The following is a 13051-nucleotide window of genomic DNA, read 5'->3' on the forward strand; positions in this document are numbered from 1 at the left end:
GTACCATTTGTGCATTTAAAGGGGTCTTGGACACATGGCTCTTGGGGATGGAAATCCCGTGGGACACTCCACAAGGTTGTTGTTGGGGACCCTGGTGAAGCTTCAGAGTCAAGCTCTTCCAGCCTCCTAAGGCAGCTCAGGCCATTCAGGGCAACGCTACGCATGGGCAAGGGCTTCAAATACTGAGCCGGAGTCTACAACTCCTACCCGTCAGCTGTGGGACCAGCCAGTCCTGTCCCCACTCACCTCGGTATGCATTAATTCTCGCTCTGACACTCATATCTAAAGCTGAAGAGTCTGGTACTTAAACAAAATTATTTTTCCCGCAGGTGGTTTTTTTGATACTCAATCTGTGTAGTAGGCTTCCCTAGTGGCTCAAACGGTAAAGAACCTGCCTGCCATGCAGGAGACTCAGGTTTGATCCCTGGGTCAGGATGATCCTCTGGAGAAGGGCATGGCAACCCACTCCAGTATTCTTGCCTGGAGAATGCCATGGACAGAGGAGCCTGGAGGGCTACAGTCCAAGGGGCCACAAAGAGTCGACACGACTCAGCAACTAAACAACAACAAACTGCTTCTTTGACCACATTCACCCCAGGTTTCACTTCTCTCGGAGAAGTTTACCATCAACAAAAACCGTCATAAATCTGTAAAGAAGACCCAGCTCTCTATCCAGCATCTTTTACCTATAAAATATGGATAGTAATAGACCCTACCTCTCAGGTCGTATCAGGGTCAAATGAACTAAGCCACAGAAAGTACTGAATGCCATGCCTGACATAATCTTAGTGCTTGATAAATGTGACCTATTGTTTCATCACAAAACTTTTTAAAAACAAGAGACAAAAAGCTACAATTACATTTGTACCCTATTGCCAAATAATAATGGAAATCTACATTAATAGTCCTATGGCCGCAGTACATTTGAAAAGGGAAACCAGCCTGAGCATCTTAATCCCCCTCCCCTAGAGTTTTCATACATGTTTAATATCTGGATAAGGAAAATCTAGCCCCTTTGACATTTCGGAAGGATGTGAGAATACCAAGGGAGAAATGTGGAATGCAGTGTATAAACCTCCATAATCCCACAGAATTAGTAGAAGTTTCAAAACACGTTCAGAATTTCCTGATGTGTCTTTTGAAACATGGCCCAGGGGCTTTCTCGCTTCTCCCTGGCAGACATGGGGCCCCCAAGAACCACAAAGAGTTTGAAAGAAAGTAACGAGATGTCGGGACGAAGGAGGGCGACCTGCGTGCATGCTCAGTCACTCAGTCATGTCCGACTCTGCATTCCCATGGACCATAGCCCACCAGGCTCCTCTGTCCATGGGATAATACTGGATATGGGTTGCCATCTCTTCCTCCAGGGGATTTTCCAGACCCAGGGATCGAACCCACATCTCCTGCATTGCAGGCAGATTCTTTACCACTGAGTCACCAGGGAAGCCCAAAGGAGGCCAACAAGAAATAAAATTCAAGGCTTCCAAACAGAGAGAAATAAGGGTGAGTCACCAACAGATGCAAGCCAATCCAGAGACACTGACTGGGTGGAATACTCTGATGTCAAAAGAGAAAGAAAAAGTGCACCAGAAGGGTAGCTGCAAGAAGAGAGGAAGGGGTCCCGGGAAAAGTAGACGTGGAATCTTTGGGATTAAACCAGGGGCCAGGGGACATCCCTGATGGTCCAGTGGTTAAGAACTTGCCATGCGATGAAGGGGACTCGGGTTCAGTCCCTGGTCAGGGAACTAAGATCCCACATGCCAAAGGGCAACTAAGCCCGTGGGCCACAACTAGAGACCTCATGTGCTGGAACTACTGTAGCCGGCACTCTACAGCCCTTGCGACACAATCAAGACCCAATGCAGCAAAATAAATAAATGAAAATAATTTTTTTAAAAGATTAGGAGCCAAGTAGTGGTCCTGATATTTAGTCTAATACACAAAAATACTCCCTGGAGGGAAAGCTAGGGTATCACTTGGCATCTCCGAAAGGAAAGACCGAGGGGCTCAGGTCCCTGGAGAAGTCAACCAGCAACTTTAACAAAAAGAGACAAAGTAATTTGCAGAGCTGTGGTGTCAGGGAGGGAGTGAATATTGGTTCTTACAGGGCTGGTGGGCAGCTCAGCTTACACCAGAGGGAAGCTGAGAGAACCTTCAGCTGACATGCCTTGCTTCCGTGTGATTCTTCGAGAAAGAAACTGCCTCATAAAAATTAAAAATAATTCTCTGCCTAAAAGCAATAGCCTTCCACATTTCAGTATCAGCTTTCAGTACAACCTCCAATTTAAGGTCTTAAAAATAGAGTGGGAACAGATCCATCCATTTGGAAAATCACGGAGTTCACTACTACAGCATTATATGGTCTGTGTTCAGCAAAAGATTATTTTCTTGTGGATTTTAAGACTTCCCCCCCTTCTTTTCCTTTCTTCCCTCTTCTCTTCTAAGTGTGCATGCTAGCTCCAAAAACAAAAAGTCTTGGATTTTGTAACTGAAAAATCTCTGAAGCTAAAGAAAGTTTCTCTTCTAAAAGTCAATGTGCATGTAACCCGAGGAATCCCTCCTCCCTCACCTAGCTTTTAAAAATTCTTTGCCAAAACCCTTTGGGGAGCTCAAGACTTTTTAGGGCATAAGCCACCTCATCTCTTTGCATGGCCTTGCAATGAACCTTTCTCTGATCCAAAAAAAAAAAAAGGCAAAAGCTCTAAACTACCCAAAAGAAGTCATCAGGTTATTCTTTCTGCCTGTTTCTCCTGCCATCTTTCATTTGAAGGGAGCCTGAATGGAGACAAAATGCTATCCTTCCAGATTTGAGGTCTGGAAGTAGCTGGTGGTGTCTGGTGTACTTTTACAAAACAGTTCTGGGGACTGAAACGAATTCTCCAGCTCTTCCTCCTGAAAACCTAGGTTTACACGGGGATAGAACTAGAAACAAGATGGCGCCCCTCAGCCAACTTGTTTACCCAAAAGGACAGCACTGGGACAGATTTTTCCCACTCAGTGTGCCTGAGAAGATGGCCTAGATATTTGTGCAGGGCACTCAACTAAGCTCCAGGTCTTCACACAAATGCTTCCCCCACTCCAGATGGCCCCATAAGAGCCAAGAGCAGCTTTGGTGAAAAAAAATGTTGTATTCTCAATCTCTGGAGGACAGAACTCTCCATTCTCCTTTTCCCTACCCTTAGAGACTCTCCAGAGTTCTCCAGAGAGCACTGTAATATTTTGAAAATTAAGTTAGTTTTGATTCTTTTCATTTAAAAAGTATACCTGCATTCAAGTTTTTTTTTAATTAGCATTTATGCCACTTCGAGGAAAAGCCAGTCAACAGTAAAAAAAGGTTCACTGCAACAGAATGAACATTTAGTTTTTGTCTCTGAAATTTCAAAATTCATTGGAGATAAAGATATAGATATTTGATTCATATAGATTAAAGGGAAGAAGTGAATTATTTTAGAGATATTCGTATATGATCCAAATACAAAAACATTGACTGTTGAAAATAATGGGAATTCCCCAAGATGTTGCTGTTGTTCAGTCACTAAGTTGTATTCTGACTCTTTGTGACCTCATGGATTGCAGCATGCCAGGCTCCTCTGTCCTCTGCTATCTCCCAGAGTTTGCTTAAATTTATGTCCATTAAGTCAGTGACGCTATCTAACTGTCTCAACCTCTGTCACCCCCTTCTCCTCCTGCCCTCAGTCTTTCCCAGCATCAGGGTCTCTTTCAGTGAGTCAGTTCTTCGCATCAGGTGGACAAAGTACTGGAGCTTCAGCTTCAGCATCAGTCTTTCCAATGAATAGTCAGGGTTGATTTCCTTTAGGATTGATTGGTTTGATCTCCTTGTTGTTCAAGGACTGTCAAGAGTCTTCTCCAGCACCACAATTTGAGAGCATCAGTTCATCAGCACTCATAATTAAGACCCTATTAGATCAGATCAGTCGCTCAGTCGTGTCTGACTCTTTGTGACCCCATGAATCGCAGCACACCAGGCCTCCCTGTCCATCACCAACTCCCGGAGTTCACTCAGACTCACGCCCATCGAGTCAGTGATGCCATCCAGCCATCTCATCCTCTGTCGTCCCCTTCTCCTCCTGCCCCCAATCCCTCCCAGCATCAGGGTCTTTTCCAATGAGTCAACTCTTCGCATGAGGTGGCCAAAGTACTGGAGTGTCAGCTTTAGCATCATTCCTTCAAAGAAATCCCAGGGCTGATCTCCTTCAGAATGGACTGGTTGGATCTCCTTGCAGTCCAAGGGACTCTCAAGAGTCTTCTCCAACACCACAGTTCAAAAGAAGCAATTCTTCAGCGCTCAGCCTTCTTCACAGTCCAACTCTCACATCCATATATGACCACAGGAAAAACCATAGCCTTGACTAGACGAACCTTTGTTGGCAAAGTAATGTCTCTGCTTTTGAATATGCTATCTAGGTTGGTCATAACTTTCCTTCCAAGGAGTAAGCGTCTTTTAATTTCATGGCTGCAGTCACCATCTGCAGTGATTTTGGAGCCCAGAAAAGTAAAGTCTGACACTGTTTCCACTGTTTCCCCATCTATTTCCCATAAAGTGGTGGGACCGGATGCCATGATCTTCGTTTTCTGAATGTTGAGCTTTAAGCCAACTTTTTCACTCTCCAGTTTCACTTTCATCAAGAGGCTTTTGAGTTCCTCTTCACTTTCTGCCATAAGGGTGGTGTCATCTGCATATCTGAGGTTATTGATATTTCTCCCGGCAATCTTGATTCCAGTTTGTGTTTCTTCCAGTCCAGCGTTTCTCATGATGTACTCTGCATATAAGTTAAATAAACAGGGTGACAATATACAGCCTTGACGAACTCCTTTTCCTATTTGGAACCAGTCTGTTGTTCCATGTCCAGTTCTAACTGTTGCTTTCTGACCTGCATACAAATTTCTCAAGAGGCAGATCAGGTGGTCTGGTATTCCCATCTCTTTCAGAATTTTAAGACCCTATAAATACTGCTTATTGCTAAGCCAGCTTGTATATTATATGTAATAGGATATTAAAAATGGGACCCCCCCTTTTTTTCTCTCTCAGTTTAAGCTGAATCTCCAGGATGATAAATGCTGTTGATTCTTATAACCCAAAGTGAGACCTGAGGCTTCCTGAGCAGGACTTACAATGGAGAATCTTCTTTATGGTCAAACTCTCACATCTGTACATAACTACTGGAAAAATCCTAACATTGACTAAATGGATCTTTGTTGGAAAAGGGAAGTCTCTGCTTTTTAATATGCTTTGTAGGATGGTCATAGCTTTCCTTCCAAGGAACAAGCATCTTTTAATTCATGGTGGCAGTCACCGTCCACATGCTCACCATTTTCCATTTCCATTGTTAATTCCTGGTTCACTAGAGGAGGAGTCTCCTAGGGGCCCCTTTGGTGGGGAAGAGTTTTCTTTCCCATGGTTTTCTTGAATGACAAGCTGGTTTTCTTCCTGAACCAGTGTCAGAAGTCTTAAAGAAAGGCCCCATCTACCTGTCAAGGTCACACAAAAAAACCACGTCTGGAGATGGGAGCTTGCTTTTGGTTTTCGAAGTGGACTCTTCCTTCTGTTGTTTCAGAGCTATAAAGAGGGGTGCTTTGTAATAATAGTGTCTGACCGGGGAGAAAACTGGCCCCACTTCCACTTTTGTTAAACAGCCTTTCAAATTAAATTCTCTCTGGGCTTTCCATTTCCAGTGCTGCCAGCCAAGCTGTGGGCACCAAATAGAAACCTACCCAGCATCTCAGACACAACGCCCCAAAGTGCTGGGAAATTAATCTCTTGAAGAAGGCTCTGAAGTTGTGTTTTCTCCAAGATTAAGAGCAGAAGGAATCAGGCTTTTTATACCTTCCTGCCTTTGCTCAACTGTTCCCTCTGCCTGGAAAGTTTCTCCTCCTCTTCTCCACCTGACAAACTACTTCATCCCTCAGAAGCAGATTAAACTCTCCTCCGATGCCTCTCTTAAAAAAAAAAAAATTTTATGTGGGCCATTTTTTAAGTCTTTATTGAATTTTTTGTTACAATACTGCTTCTGTTTTATGTTTTGGTTTCTTGGCTATGAGCCCTGTGGGATCTTACCTCCCCAACCAGGGGCTGAACCTGGACCCCGTGCATTGAATGGCAAAATCTCAACCACTGAACTGCCAGGGAAGTCCCTGATGCCTTCTTGAATTTAACCCACCTGAGCAGCCACATTTGATCTCTGCACAGTGTCTTCTGACATGCTTTATTGGTTTAAAGGTGAGACTTCTAGGTCACCTATAAGCAAGTGTCTTAGCTTGACTACCATAACCCGAAGGCGTGGTTTAACCACCAGAAGTTAATTTTCTCACAGTTCTGGAGGCTGGAAGTCTGGATCAGGATGCCAGCGTGGTCAAGTTCCACTGAGGTTTCTTTTCCTGGCTTGTAGACAGCCACCTTGGAGAAGGAAATGGCAACCCACTCCAGTTTTGTTGCCTAGAGAATCCCGTGGACAGAGGAGGCTGGTGGCCTGCTGTCTGTAGGGTCGCACAAAGTCAGACACGGCTGAAGCGCCTTAGCATGCATGCATGCATTGGAGAAGGAAATGGCAACCCACTCCAGTGTTCTTGCCTGGAGAATCCCAGGGATAGAGGAGCCTGGTGGGCTGCCGTCTGTGGGGTCGCACAGAGTCGGACACGACTGAAGTGACTTAGCAGCAGCAGCAGCAGCCTTCTCTCTGTGTCCTCCCATGAGAGAGACTAAGCAAGCTCTTCTCCAAAGAACACCAGTGCCATCATGAAGTCTCCACCCTCAAGACCTCCCAAAGGCTCCATCTCTGAATACCATCACATTGGCAGTGAGTGCTTTAACATATGCATTTGAGGGAGACACCATTCAATCCACAGCAGAACATGTTTTTGCGCACGTGCTCAATCGTGTCCAATTCTTTGTGACCACATGGCCTATAGCTCGCCAGTTTCCTCTTGTCTATCTACAGAATTTTCCAGGCAAGGATACTGGAATAGGTTGCCATTTCCTACTCCAGAGGATCTTCCTGATCCAGGGATCAAACTGGCATCGCCCAAGTCTCCTGCATTACAGGCAGATTGTAGATAGCAGTAGATAAGTGTGTTCCATTTTTTAAAATAACCACAAATTCCATGTTACTCTTTCCATCAAGGGGTAGAAAATATCTCTCCTCCTGACCCTGGCTTCACCATTGGGCCATCTGTTTTGCCCAAACAGACACAAGCAAATGTGACTCAGAGGACTCTCAAAAAGTATTTCTGCAGCAAGGCTAACCCTCTCTTACTCCAGGGACCTTTCCACAATCATGTGAACGAAGTTCTACATACTGGGGGGTTTCTTTGCTTCCTGGTTTTCACATAGCCAATAATACGTTGCCTATGGGGCACAGCAAGGACTGAGACTTCTGTTTTATGATTTGACCATCTGATGACCTCTCTTGGGGGGGCTGATGGAGGTTTACAGTCCACTGTGGGGCAGGGATGAGGGATGACCAAGACTTCAGCTCGTCCAGTTCATCTGCCAGGTAGTACACTTGACTTAATAAAGGAAATATTTCACACTTGGGAGGAGATTGGCTCTTGGGATCTGGACCGGTCAGTTTTCACTCACCTTTGACCTTTCCTGAGAGGGCAGAGTTTAAATAACAGAAATTTATCATCTCACAATTTTGGAGGCTCGGAGTCTGAGCTGAAGGTGTCGGCGGGGTTGGTGTTCCCTGCGGGCAGTGAGGGAGGGTCTGTTTCCTGCGGCCCCCTGGGCCTCTGCTGGTTTGCTGGCCATCTGCAGTTCCTTGACGCAGATGGGTCACCCGGGTCCCTGCCCTCATCGTCACATGGCCTTCTCCCTGTGTCTCCCTGGATCTAAATGTCCGCTTTATATAAGGACACAGTCCTATTGGAACAGAGCCCATCCTAATGACCTCATTCAACTCATTCAAGACCCCATCTCTAAGTAAGGTCATATTCTGAGGTCCTGGAGGTTAGGACTCTCATATATGTCTTTCTCTGGAGAGACACAATCAATCCATAACATTTTGTTTTGCATCTCTTTACAACTGTCCCATAGCCTCTCCCTTCCTTTAGGGCAAAATTCACACCCCTTCCCACTCCTTCCCACGCTACGGCCTTCACACATCCTGTTCTGTCCTGCCTGGAGCCTCTGCCCACATCTTCTTCCGCTCATAGCTGATTCTTCTCATCCTCAGATTTGGCTTTGAGGTCTTCTCAAGAGGCCACCCCCATCCTTGTTCCCTGCAGCCCTCCCACTTCCTCCAGAGAGGCTACTGCAGTGAATTTACAGCTTTTAAAAAACTGCCTGCCTGCCCCACTAGAATCCTACAAGAGGAAGAGCTACATGGCAGAAGCAGTAGAGAGTGACGATTAAAGGCAAAACTCTAGAGGCAAACCACCTTGGCCCATCCTGGCCCCATCACCCATCAGCTGTGTTATCTGGGCAAGTGTCTACAGCTCTTCACACCTCAGTGTCCTCATCTGCAAAGTGGGACAACACAGCATTCTCCCGAAGACTTCTGAGGCAGACGAGATGAGATAAGCTAAAACACGCAAAGCTCTTGAACACTGCCCGACACTCAGAGGGAGGTACACAAGGGTTAACCACGATCATTACAGGAGTCGCACAGACTGTCGTGCACTCGGAATTCGGCCCAGTGCCTGGCTCCACAAATATGTGCCGAATGAACAAATCTCTCATAAGCCAGCATGTGGCTCACATGGCTTCCTATTGTTTTTTTAAGCTTTATCAACAGCTTCTAAAAAGGGCCTAGTTTATAGCATCCCTGTGAATGAGGTGTGGATCATGGGGGTCTCATCCCCCTAGGGAATGTTTCAGGGAGTCAGCTAATACAGAGTTGCTCTGGGAAAACCTGGTTTCTAGAAAGAGCAAAACATGGTCCTTGGTGGCTGAGCAAGGGTGAGAATTTATTCCACCTTGACCCCCCATGTTGGAGACCAAAACAAAGGACTCAGGGGGCTGGGGTTTCTGGTCTACCTGGACATCCCCCATGGGCCTCCAGAGCATTGCCAGGATCAACTGAAGCCCAGAGTCTGTAAAGTACATAATCACTTATCAAAGGCTTTCGTGTACATTGCTTGACAGCATCATGACCAAGAATGAGGCCTGATGAGAGCTTTCAAGAGCTTTCAGTTACACATCATCATCTTAAAAAAAAAGAAAAATGCAATTAAGTGGAAGTTAGCAGAGAAGTGCCCCACTGCCCCAGACACAGTCCTGCCAGCAGCAAGGGTGGAAGAGGGAGGCGAGGGTCCAGGCATCCTAGTCTCGGGTCATCTCTGTTTCTTCTGCAGTTTCTTCTGAAGTTTCACCTCCGCCTGGATGGAGCCACTGGACGGATGTGGACACACACAGCAGGTGGCAATGGCCCAAGTCCCTTTATTTTAATCCCGGGGCCCCAAAACTAAGAAGGGGAGCATCTAAAATGGTCACTAAACGTGGATTCCTTTCCAGGGTCCAGGGACTCAGAAGAAGGGGCAGGAACAAAGTCTGAGCTTAATACTGACCCTAGGATCCTTTTGCAGCCTGTGCTTTTCATTTTCGTTTTTAAAAGTTAATTTTTATTTGACTGTAGTTGCTTTACAACGTTGCGTCAGTTTCTACTGTACAGCAAAATGAATTAGCTATATGTACACATATATCCCCTCGTTTCTGGATCTCCTTCCCGTTCAGGTCACCACAGTGCATTAAGCAGGGTCCCCTGTGCCATACTCTAGGTTCCCATCAGTTGTCTACTTTATACATAGCATCGCGTGGCACTAGTAGTAAAGAATCCCCCTCCCAACACAGGAGACGCAGCATACCCAGGTTCGATCCCAGGGTGGGTAAGATTCTCTGAAGAAGGGCATGGCAGCCCACTCCAGTATTCTTGCCTGGAGAATCCCATGGACAGAGGAGCCTGGCCGGCTACAGTCTATGGGGGTTGCAAAGAGTCGGACGTGACTGAGCAACTGACACACACACCCATCAATCATGTGTTAAGTGTCAGTCCTGATCTCCCAATCCACCCCACTCCCCCTTTCTCCCTTAGTGTCCATATACTTCATTTTCCTTTCTACACACAAGATAAATAATCAGTCTCCGTTTCAGAGTTCCCAGGAGAGGACAAGAGGCCCCAGGCAGTTATAAGGCCAGGTGGTCTCCTACAGCTCTGACAGCCACAGGCTCCTTCCTTCCTTCCTTCCTTCCTTCCTTCCACCAGCAGTTCTAGACCTTGCGGAGATGCCTGTTTTGTTAGTCATGGGCCAGAAAGGGTCCCGTTTACACAGGCCAATCTTCGTCACCATGACAACCAGTGATGACGCTGTACTGTCCAGCGCCTTCGAGAGCAGGACCCCAGGAGCAAACTGTCACCTCCTCTCCAAGCTCTCCTTCCCTTTGATCGCTGTCACCCGGCCCAGTCCCTATCACCACAGTTCTGTGACACCCCTGAACCCCTGGTCTTTCAGACTACCCACTGTCCATGTGGTTTGTTTTGGGTATTTTTTTGGAGGGAGGGGGTTTGTTATTTCATTTTGTTTTGTTTTTTGTTTCACAAACTATTCCTCTCAAAGCTTTCCATTTAGCATAAATAATTCCTTAAATGCTGAGGAAAGAGAGTGATTATAGACTCAGACTTTCATATTCACCCATTCATACATGTGCACATGCGTGCTCAGTCACTCAGTCATGTCTGACTCTTTGTAACCCCACACAAACTGTAGACTGCCAGGCTCCTCTGTCCATGGGATTCTCCAGGCAAGAAGAGTGGAGTGGGTTGCCGTTTCTTTCTTCCTCCAGGGGATCTTTCCGACCGAGGGATTGAACCCGCATCTCCTGTGGCTCCTGCACTGGCAGACGGGTTCTTTACTGCTGAGCCACCTGGGAAGCCCCCCTTGATACATAAATAACTATTAAGGGCAGATGACATGCCAGATACTTAGGAGGGCATGAATGGATTTCACCTATGTATTGACTCTCATCCACTGAGGTTGGCTGCCTGGAGGACTGTGTTGAGAAGGATTCTGAGGCCCGTCTGGGCACAGCATAAAAAGAGTCTGTGAGTAGCAATCACCCAGGGCACCTCAAAGAGGAAGCACCCTTTGCCTCTGCTTCCTACTACCACTCCCCTGCCCCAGGGGTCCCCCGTGAGTCAGCTATACAAAGCACCCTCTGCACATGGCATCCTCTGCCCACAGGTACCCTCTGCCCACAGGCACCCTCTGCTCACAGGCACCCTCTGCACACAGGCACCCTCTGCACACGGCACCCTCTGCACACAGGCACCCTCTGCATACGGCACCCTCTGCACACAGGCACCCTCTGCACACAGGCACCCTCTGCACACAGGCACCCTCTGCACACGGCACCCTCTGCACACAGGCACCCTCTGCATACGGCACCCTCTGCATACGGCACCCTCTGCACACAGGCACCCTCTGCATATGGCACCCTCTGCACACAGGCACCCTCTGCACATAGGCACCCTCTGCACACGGCACCCTCTGCACACGGCACCCTCTGCACACGGCACCCTCTGCTCACAGGCACCCTCTGCTCACAGGCACCCTCTGCACACGGCACCCTCTGCACACAGGCACCCTCTGCACACGGCACCCTCTGCACACGGCACCCTCTGCTCACAGGCACCCTCTGCACACGGCACCCTCTGCACATGGCACCCTCTGTACATGGCACCCGCTGCACACGGGAGCATTCTCACATCCTCTGGAGAACTAGGAGGAACCTGGAGCTCAGCCTGAGGCTTGAAGAGCCCTGAGGGCTGAGGGCAGCTCCCCAGCCTAGAGGCTGAGTGGCCCTGGGCCACACTAACCACCAAGCCACCCTCCTGTCTATGTGAAAAAGGGTAATAGCCGGCCTCACAGGTGGTCCTGAGGATTAAAGGAAACAGCGGACTCAGAGCCTCAGCAACGGAGGCTGACCCCCACTAACATCTCACCCCCTGGCTGAATGAGCTGAGCTGCACTTCCAAGGAGAGCCGGCCCTTTCTTGGAATGTTCAGGGGATTCTGGTGCCCTCAGATTCTCATTTCGTCTCTGGTTCCTCTGAATAATCTCCAACCAGACTTTCTACAATCCTCTCATTCACTCACATTCCTCTGTTTGCTTCCTCTGCTGGCTTTAGTGCTGACCCTCTGGCTTCTAGGGCTTCCCTGGTGGCTCAGACGCTAAAGAGTCTGCCTGCAATGTGGGAGACCTGGGTTCGATCCCTGGGTAGAGAAGATCCCTGAAGGAGGAAATGGCAACCCACTCCAGTGTTCTTGCCTGGAGAATCCCATAGACAGAGGAGCCTGGTGGGCTACAGTCCATAAGCGTGTGCTAAGTCACTCAGTCACATCTGATTTTTAGTGACCCCTAGTAGCCCGCCAGGCTCCTCTGTCCATGGGATTCTCCAGGCAAGAACACTGGAGTGGGTTGCCATTTCCTCCTCCAGGGGATCTTCCCCGCTACTAACACTTTCATTCTCTCCAGCCTCTGTTCACGTGGTTGAAATGCCTGTCCTGCCCTCCATCCCTCCCTTCTCTCCTTCTTCTCATTCCTCCCTCCCTCTATCCTTCCTTCCCTCCTTCCTTCATTCTCCCTCTCCAGCCCAGGATCCGTGCCATGTGCTAGGCATCCCCAGAACAAGAAACGGATTCCACAGTGGTGACACTGATCAATACTGGAACGCGGAGCTGGACGGGCCATTCGAAGAGCTGGGAAACAGCATTCCAGGGGAAAGCACCACTGAGTTGCTGGCCGGGGCCAGGGGTAGGTTGGGAGGTGGAACAAAATAGATGAAGGGGATTCAAAGGTACAAACTTCCGGTTAGAAAATAAATAAGTCACGGAGGTGTAACGTATAGCATAGGGAATACAGTCAGTAACACGGCAGTAACTCCGTACGGTGACAGATGGTTCCTAGACTTCCTGTGCTGGTCAATTCGTAATATATATAAATGTCGGATCACCGTGTTGTCCACCTGAAACTAACACGATATTGTACGCCACCTACACTTCAATGAAAGACACAGCAACTGCAAAGCCCAGCGGCA

General features: G+C 47.8%; 1 protein-coding gene across 1 annotated transcript in view; it reads right to left on the minus strand.

Moving 5' to 3' along the window:
- The window catches only part of HUNK (hormonally up-regulated Neu-associated kinase), a 131263-nt gene that overhangs the window by 49417 nt on the left and 68795 nt on the right, over positions 1–13051 (minus strand). The window lies entirely within an intron of this gene.

The sequence above is a fragment of the Bos taurus genome, chromosome 1, assembly GCF_002263795.3.
Source record: "Bos taurus isolate L1 Dominette 01449 registration number 42190680 breed Hereford chromosome 1, ARS-UCD2.0, whole genome shotgun sequence".
Taxonomy (NCBI): Eukaryota; Metazoa; Chordata; class Mammalia; order Artiodactyla; family Bovidae; genus Bos; species Bos taurus.